The sequence below is a fragment of the Diaphorina citri genome, unplaced genomic scaffold (assembly GCF_000475195.1).
Source record: "Diaphorina citri unplaced genomic scaffold, Diaci psyllid genome assembly version 1.1 scaffold5159, whole genome shotgun sequence".
NCBI classification, from domain to species: Eukaryota; Metazoa; Arthropoda; class Insecta; order Hemiptera; family Psyllidae; genus Diaphorina; species Diaphorina citri.
In genome coordinates, this window is record NW_007382535.1 from 1 (window position 1) to 8839 (window position 8839).

Here is an 8839-nt window from a genome sequence, read left to right on the forward strand (position 1 = left end):
AAAATTCCGTTGGTCCTCATTTTTCCTGCTCTATGACTTTGAAACATCACCCAAGTAAGCGCAACTGATCTATTCCCCAATGGATTACTGAAGTTGAGCAACGTTGAGTGTGGTTGGTATTAGGATGGGTGACCATATCTGAATAATCACATGCTGCTAGGTTTTTCCCAGTCCCACTCAGGCTGGGTGAGGTGTGGTTAGGCGGGTAGCACAGAATGGAGTATACAACCCGCTTAACTATAAACCAGATGGTCACCCATACAGTTACCAACCAGGTGCAAGTGCAAAGTTGCTTAAGTAATCCAGGGGAACTGGATAAAAATTCGATTAAAATAAGATTGAAAGATTGTCGGAAGTCGGAATCGGTACAAGTTAATGTATTGCACATAGCATTCAAAAGATAAACAGGCGTTTGTTCCCTACCGAGTATTCACGAACTTTTCCGAACAAGTGAAAAGTTCGAACAGCGACTTTTCTATTTGTAAACAAAAAATTTCAAAAGAAATCCAAGATGGCGTCGCACCGAATTTTCTTTTGATCTTTTGGAAAATCTGAATTTTCCTGAGAATATTTTCAACTTTCAAGTGATTGAACAAGTGAAATCTTGAAGAAAGTGGTGAAACAACCTCTAGAAGTCCTTCCGAGTCGGTGAGTACCTTTGGATTTCATTTTCGTCTTGTGTAGCCTTTACAATCAAGGTCTTTCTTGACATGGTTCTAATCCTCATCCTTCCTTCACTGTAAATGGGAACAGAGGGCAAAAACATGATTAAAATGGATATTTCCACTGAAAAGGCCCTTGTTTTACCTCATGAGGTCTGTATTGGGTTTCAGACATGAATTTTCACTTCCTACACTTTGGAGCAGTTCATAATGTTTAAATTTGATAAGAAGGGCAAAGGGGTCAGGGTATGTTCGGCAACAAAGATAGGAGGTACCTACATATCTATCTAGTAGAGTACATCTAGTTAGTAGTAGGTACATCAAAAGAGGTGTGAATTAAGCTCTTTACTACCTGATCAGAGGAAATGGGGATCTTGAAGGGCAGTTGAAAATATGGTACTTGTGCAGAAGTCACATCCGTGGAATATTGCTACCAAAGGAACTGGCACAAACAAGCAGTGACCAGTGTTATTATAGGGTTAGGTTAAACGCAAGAAGGAGTTTCCACAATTGGTGATTCTCATGAAAAATATAACTGTCCAAATGTACTTTTTTCGTAAAGATCGTCAAAAATAATAAATAATACGAAAAGAATTTTTTTTAAAAAAAGTATTTCTTCTCTAAGAAATTCGTCCCCAAAGTATGCGCGGGAAAAATAATGAGATTCAAATTTAGAAATGTGCCCTACGCTTGGCAACATTGCGTGGGACGTAACCAACCATGAAAAAAGAAATTCTTCTGGCTCTTGCTAATCTGATCACATCGTTTTCTTTGGTTTTTGCGTTTTATATCTGCTAATTTGACTGTTTTTCTGAGTATCCTGTGGTGGTGTAGTGGTCAAGGCGCTCGACTGGTTAACAGGAGGGCGTGGGTTCAATCCCAGCCGAGGTATGGAATACCTACCTCGGTGGTGTAGTGGTCAAGGCGCTCGCCTGGTAAACAGGAGGGCGTGGGTTCAATCCCAGCCGAGGTATGGAATACCTACCTCGGTGGTGTAGTGGTCAAGGCGCTACCTACCTCGGTGGTGTAGTGGTCAAGGCGCTACCTACCTCGGTGGTGTAGTGGTCAAGGCGCTACCTACCTCGGTGGTGTAGTGGTCAAGGCGCTACCTACCTCGGTGGTGTAGTGGTCAAGGCGCTACCTACCTCGGTGGTGTAGTGGTCAAGGCGCTACCTACCTCGGTGGTGTAGTGGTCAAGGCGCTACCTACCTCGGTGGTGTAGTGGTCAAGGCGCTACCTACCTCGGTGGTGTAGTGGTCAAGGCGCTACCTACCTCGGTGGTGTAGTGGTCAAGGCGCTACCTACCTCGGTGGTGTAGTGGTCAAGGCGCTCGCCTGGTAAACAGGAGGGCGTGGGTTCAATCCCAGCCGAGGTATGGAATACCTACCTCGGTGGTGTAGTGGTCAAGGCGCTCGCCTGGTAAACAGGAGGGCAATAAGATTGTCGGAATCGGTACCTACAAGCTAATGTATTGCACATAGCATTCAAAAGATAACAGGCGCTTGTTCCCTACCGAGTATTCACGAACTTTTCCGAACAAGTGAAAAGTTCGAACAGCGACTTTTCTATTTGTAAACAAAAAATTTCAAAAGAAATCCAAGATGGCGTCGCACCGAATTTTCTTTTGATCTTTTGGAAAATCTGAATTTTCCTGAGAACATTTTCAACTTTCAAGTGATTGAACAAGTGAAATCTTGAAGAAAGTGGTGAAACAACCTCTAGAAGTCCTTCCGAGTCGGTGAGTACCTTTGGATTTCATTTTCGTCTTGTGTAGCCTTTACAATCAAGGTCTTTCTTGACATGGTTCTAGTCCTCATCCTTCCTTCACTGTAAATGGGAACAGAGGGCAAAAATATGATTAAAATGGATATTTCCACTGAAAAGGCTCTTGTTTTACCTCATGAGGTCTGTATTGGGTCTCTCAGACATGAATTTTCACTTCCTACACTTTGGAGCAGTTCATAATGTTTTTATTTGATAAGAAAGGCAAAGGGGTCAGGGTATGTTCGGCACTAAAGATAGGAGGTTCCTACATATCCATGTAGTAGAGTACATCTAGTTAGTAGTAGGTACATCAAAAGATGTGTAAATTAAGCTCTTTACTACCTGATCAGAGGAAATGGGGATCTTGAAGGGCAGTTGAAAATATTTTTCAACTTCTTTTTGTTACCCGTAAATTTATACATCAAGAATCCATTACGTAGATGAATTGTATTTTCCTTTTGGAAACAGATTGGAATAACCCAATCTGTGGTAAGCAAACCACTAGTGGTACACAAAAACATTTCTGGTGGTACACGAAGAGATTTGTATCCTTTGATGCTTAGATGAGACGCACAGTAGAGATACCACTAGGTAGCACTCAAAGCAGAATTAGATGTCTGAAACTTGCCTCAGAGATGCCAAGTACTTACAGCTTGTTCACACTGCTAGTGTCACACTTGTTTCATTACCTATTGTTACCTACCTAATACACCTCAATAAATATTATGACTTGACTTGACTTGAACTCAAAACACTGATCTCCAGACCCAAAGTTCATTGGCTACTTGGCTCCCTAATCACTACCTAACCACTAAAGTTGGCTCTTAGGACTTACACAAATATGAAAAATTTCATACTTCCCTAGGTATATTATTTCACTTTTCCTTATTGGTACAAAACACAATGACTTGAAAGAATGAGGGTCCAACCTAGAGATACCAAATAAAGTCCTATTATCTCGACAAGTTTGTGAGGTCAGGAGGCTATTGATAAGTGATAACCTGATAACATAGGTTATGGTATGTGAAGTTTCAGAGATAACATTATGGTCTCTAGGAGTGTGAGGTGTGAGTACCTTATGTTTTGTATGGGGTGAGATAATGAGACTAGGTACCTACCTTACTACATATGGTAACTATTCAGAAGCCACAACAATGAAAAAGAAAGCTCCTTTTTGTGTTTAACCTAACCCTCCTAATAACATTATAACACTGGTCACTGATCATTTGTGACAGCTCCTTTTTGCAGCAATTTTCCATTGATGTGACTTCTGAACAGGTACCCTACCTACCTACTTGTTACTTTTATACAAAACCTTTTGTACAATGTAATGTCAGATATCTACCTAATAAAAGATTATTAAAATTGGTTAGACAGTATTAAATAGAAAAGAACCACCCATGAGGGAATTCCCCTTATGGATGGTTATGTCTCTAGGAGTGTGAGGTGTGAGTACCTTATGTTTTGTATGGGGTGAGATAATGGGACTAGGTACCTACCTTACTACATATGATAACTATTCAGAAGCCACAACAATGAAAAAGAAAGCTCCTTTTTGTGTTTAACCTAACCCTCCTAATAACATTATAACACTGGTCACTGATCATTCGTGACAGCTCCTTTTTGTAGCAATTTTCCATTGATGTGACTTCTGAACAAGTACCCTACCTACCTACTTGTTACTTTTATACAGAACCTTTTGTCCAATGTAATGTAAGATATCTACCTAATAAAAGATTATTAATTAAAATTGGTTAGACAGTATTAAATAGAAAAGAACCACCCATGAGGGAATTCCCCTTATGGATGGTTATTTTCTGCTTTCCTACCTCTTTGAAACCTGCTTTCTAAAAGTACATACTTACACCCAAGAAGGAGAAATCCAGCCATTCTAAGAACAAACCTTATCTGTTTGAGATAAAATTCACTCTGGGTAGGAATCAAACCCCTGTCCTAGTGCTTATAAGTCAGACACTCTACCTCCCAAACAACTCAGCTGGCCACTGGCCATACCAATGCTTTTTTTAAAAGCATGGAAATATTTTAACGGCTGGCTTTCTCCTATCCTGTCTTCCTTCTCTCTTCGATTTCGGGACGATAAGACCATAGCAGTTACAGTTCTCAGGATTGAAGAGGTGCTCGATGTGATCTTCTCTCAGTTTTGTATTGGGAAATGAGAATTAAATTTAATACAAATAAAATGAAATTAAAGAAAAATAAAAAAAAAATCTTGGACTATTTTTTTTTCTTTCTTTTTCCCTTTCTTTCTTTTAAGGAATCTAAGGTACCTACCATTTTGAAATGGCACCTTAAATGGTGCCTTGAAATGTGAGGCTAAATTAAGACCACAATAAGTACATCCTGTTTTATTTCATAGAAGCAAAAAAGAAGAAACTAGGTATAATTGTATCAATAAAAGAAGAAAAAGAACAAGGAAAGAAAAAGAACAAAAAAACAGCACTATTATTTCGCACAAAGCCTTGTCCTTGGTGGATAGCCAAACAGCAGATTAGTGTCCTCCTGGTCCAAGGGTTGTGGGTTCGAGTCTCGCGTGAGGATGAAAGATGAAAGCCTTGTCCATTGATAAGCACTTGAGCTGCAGGAGTTTTGTACAATTCAAATCAAAAAGAATTTCTCCTGCGGCACCAGTACTTAGAAACAGAGCAAGATTTGAGCCAAGGGTTCGATCCCCGTTGACAAGAGGCTGAAAAAAAAAACATTAACATGAAACACCTATCTACCTAAAATTATCTCAATGGTGCAGTTGCATTTGGGTAAAATTTATGATTTGGGTAAAAGGTCGATTTCTACGAAAAAAGTTGTGAAAAATCCAAATCTGAGGTCAAAACTCCGAAAAAAATAACTGTAAAAGGTCGAAAATTCAATTTTTATTTTCCGTCGGAGTCCTGAAGTCTGACGTCAGACTTCAGGAGATGCGCAGAAACGTATGCGCACAAACATGAATTGCGCAGAAATGCATGCGCACAAACAGATTAATGTGTTGCCAGTGAGGGAGCTTTGATCGGGACATTTGATATGACGTCATCGCGTACGGGAGCGTATGCCGTGACGTCAGAGTTCAAGATTTACCGGTATTTTTTAAATCGATTTATCTGAGATAAAATCCACTCTGGGTAGGAATCAAACCCCTGTCCTAGAGCTTACAAGTCAGACACTCTACTTTCCAAGCTAACTCAGCTGGCCACTGACCATACCAATGCTTTTTTTTTTTTTTAAATGCTTTTTTTTAAAAAGCATGGAAATATTTTAATTGATCTCCAAGCATAGTTGTAAAATGAATGAACCCCTCCTCCCATTTTGACTATCACTGTACTTGTACATTTGACTCTCTTCCTCTCTTTAGGGTCTCTGGTATGATTTCACTGAATATTTGACTCCTTTCTCCTCCCTATTATGATCTGACTCAGTCAAGAAATTGCCTGGGTGCCCCCAGTTGGCGGGAATCATTCTTAGAATTTGACCTTTGACTACCGACAAGCATAAAAAAACACACACTGTTCATAATAAAATGCAATAAAAACAATGTTCATTCGTAATTATTTGAATCATCAGCATATTTATGATCCATGACTGAGTGGGTATCACACTAGGCTCGCACATCTGGAGGTCCAAGGTTCAATTCCCGGTAGATTTGAAGTTTTTTTGCTTAAGATTTTAGATAAAAAGACATTATTTGTCCTTTTCGATTGTATGATTGATTGGTCTTTTAGGGACCTTGTTTATCCTGCTGGGATAGGATTTAAAAGTCCCTTTACCCCCGTAGTCTGACCAAGGTCTTGAACTTTTTTGACATATTATGGGAAGTAAAGGTCCTTTTTCTGATTGGATTCTACTCTGGTGGTTTGTTTTTCGCCATAAACATTGCCCACAAGTAGTCGAAGGTCCAAGCTAAGAGGAGAGGCAAGTTAGTTTTTAATTGCCAACAATTTAGCTGGTCTTTTAGGGACCTTGTAAAGAATTGAATAGAATAGAATATACCTTGTTTATCCTGCTGGGATAGGACTAAAAAGTCCCTTTGCCCCAGCAGTCTAGCCAAGGTCTTGAATTTTTTCGACATATTATGGGAAGTAAAGGTCCTTTTTCTGATTGGATTCTACTCTGGTGGTATGTTTTTCGCCATAAACATTGCCCACAAGTAGTCGAAGGTCCAAGCTAAGAGGAGAGGCAAGTTAGTTTTTAATTGCCAACAATTTAGATAGTTGAAACCTCTGTAGGTTCTTGTAAATTGGTCTATTCTATTCTATTTGGTCTATTCTATTTCGTATCTTGCCTGACATTAGACTTGATTTCGTCTCAGATATTTGTTGACTCTATAGTTTGAATGAGAAAAGATTGGAGTTCTTAGATTTTGAACGCTTTTTTTTTTTTATATATGTTTAAACGCATTAATTTTATGCAATTACATAAACATTTACATAGGTAGGTAGGTAGTAAAAATAATATGAGAGAAAAAAAAAAGAAGAAAAAATGTTGTAAGATAGATAACAAAATTTTACAATGAAGTTACAATTAAGTAAGTTAGGCTATGCTAGGCCTACCTGGTCCCCTGTGTTGAGGAGTCTCTCCGCCACACCCACATAACTCCCCCGTGACATAGCGAGGTCCAGGTCTTTTATTACCCCCATTCTCCTTCCCTAAACCTAAAAATCCCTAAAGGAGAGCCAGGAGCTCTTTTTGGGCCAACTTTTCAGAAGGCTCGAAAACAAAAACTGCTTTCCTCAAAGCTCAGATTTCTTTTTCTTCAATTTGTCTTATATTTCAAGTCAGTTTCGATCTCTTCTGGGATATCACCCTTCAATTTGGAGTCAGTTTTGAGTCTAAACTCTCCTTATGTCCACTGTTCTAGCAATTCTAGTTAGAAACATTAGTATTATGAGTACCTATTCTCTATAGTTGATATCTAGTATTTGAGACTGACCATTGAATGATGCGATGATTCATTCCCCGCCTCTATGCTTTGTTCTAATAATACATAGATTTTAATCAATAGACTGAAAGCAAAGACTTTTTTGTACCTTACTGTGGGGACTTTCTGGCTGGGGGGACTTTAAACAGAGAGTATACCAGCCTGAATTCCCTTAGCTAAAGAAATAGCAAAGGTTGAGTGCGAAGGGCATCCACTCGTAAAATATTGATAATCAAAGCCAAATCTCAGCCCAAAGCAATCACCCTAGTTATTACTGATTGAGAGGCTGACGAAAAACGCAGACCCCGTCTGAACACGGTAAAAGGCGAGGAAGAAGAAGTCATCTCACACACACACTGGTTAATCAAAATACACGACACTGACATACAATACAGTCGAAGTTTTAACGTTACATAAAACTCAGGGAATGTTACCCCCCCAGCTTAGGTGAGCCTTAACGAAAGAAATATGAGGTGGCTATACTTTCCACCATCACGTCATTAGGTACATATGTAGGTATAGGTAATACATACTTATGTGTGTAGTACTGTAGGTAGATAATATGTGATTGTGTGTAAGGTAAGGTAGGTACCTACAGTAAACTTTGGAATCAGCAAATATTTATCCAAGGGGACCGGATTTGTGGGGAAATTTCTCAGAACTTTATCAGTGATAAATGTGTTTTTTACTTTCCTTATCCTATAGGAAGGAAAGTAATGTAATCGGGTCAAATTTTCGATGGTCAGTTTGTAGTGTCAAAACACGTTTTGAGGTCCCTAGAGCCTAAATCCAAAGTTTCAGCCATTGGTCCGTGTGTGTGTCTGTCTGTCTGTGTGTGCGTGTGTCTTTTGGGCTAACATTTGGTTTTGGCTGTCAGTTTTTAGTGTCAAAACACGTTTTGAGGTCCCTAGAGCCTAAATCCAAAGTTTCAGCCATTGGTCCGTGTGTGTGTCTGTCTGTGTGTCCGTGTGTCTTTTGGGCTAACATTTGGTTTTGGCTACAATTTCTTTACGAGTGGACGCCCTTCGCACTCAACCTTTAAGTACTATTTCTTTAGCAAGGGAAATTTCAGGCTGGTATGCTCCCTGTTAAAAGTCCCCCAGCCAGACTAGGCTGGTCTATTCCCTGTTGAAAGTCCCTCAGCCAGTGTATGAGATAACTAGGTAAATAATATTAATGTACTTGTAGGTACATATTATCTAGATAGGTAGGTATTTAGATAAGTAGGTAGGTAAATAAGTAGGTATTGAATCATAGAAGCTTAATTGGAGAGACGCCTTTGTTGAACCAAATGGTGTAGGTACCTACAAAGGCAGGTAGGTACCTACATAGGTAGGTACCTACATAGTTAGGTAGATAGGTACCTACATACAAAGGCAGGTAGGTACCTACATAGGTAGGTAGTGTTTACATAGGTAGTGTTTACATAAAGTGGAACTTTGAGCAGGGATGTTTGGTATGTGGAGATCATATTATTCATATTATT

General features: G+C 39.3%; 1 long non-coding RNA gene across 1 annotated transcript; it reads right to left on the reverse strand.

The window, feature by feature from the left end:
* Positions 1–2253: 2253 nt before the first annotated feature.
* LOC113472364 lies at positions 2254–3240 on the reverse strand. Its single transcript, XR_003394703.1, has 2 exons — positions 3130–3240; positions 2254–2489 (listed from the first exon to the last, which is right to left on the reverse strand). It is a non-coding gene; the product is annotated as an uncharacterized LOC113472364 (long non-coding RNA).
* Positions 3241–8839: the final 5599 nt, after the last annotated feature.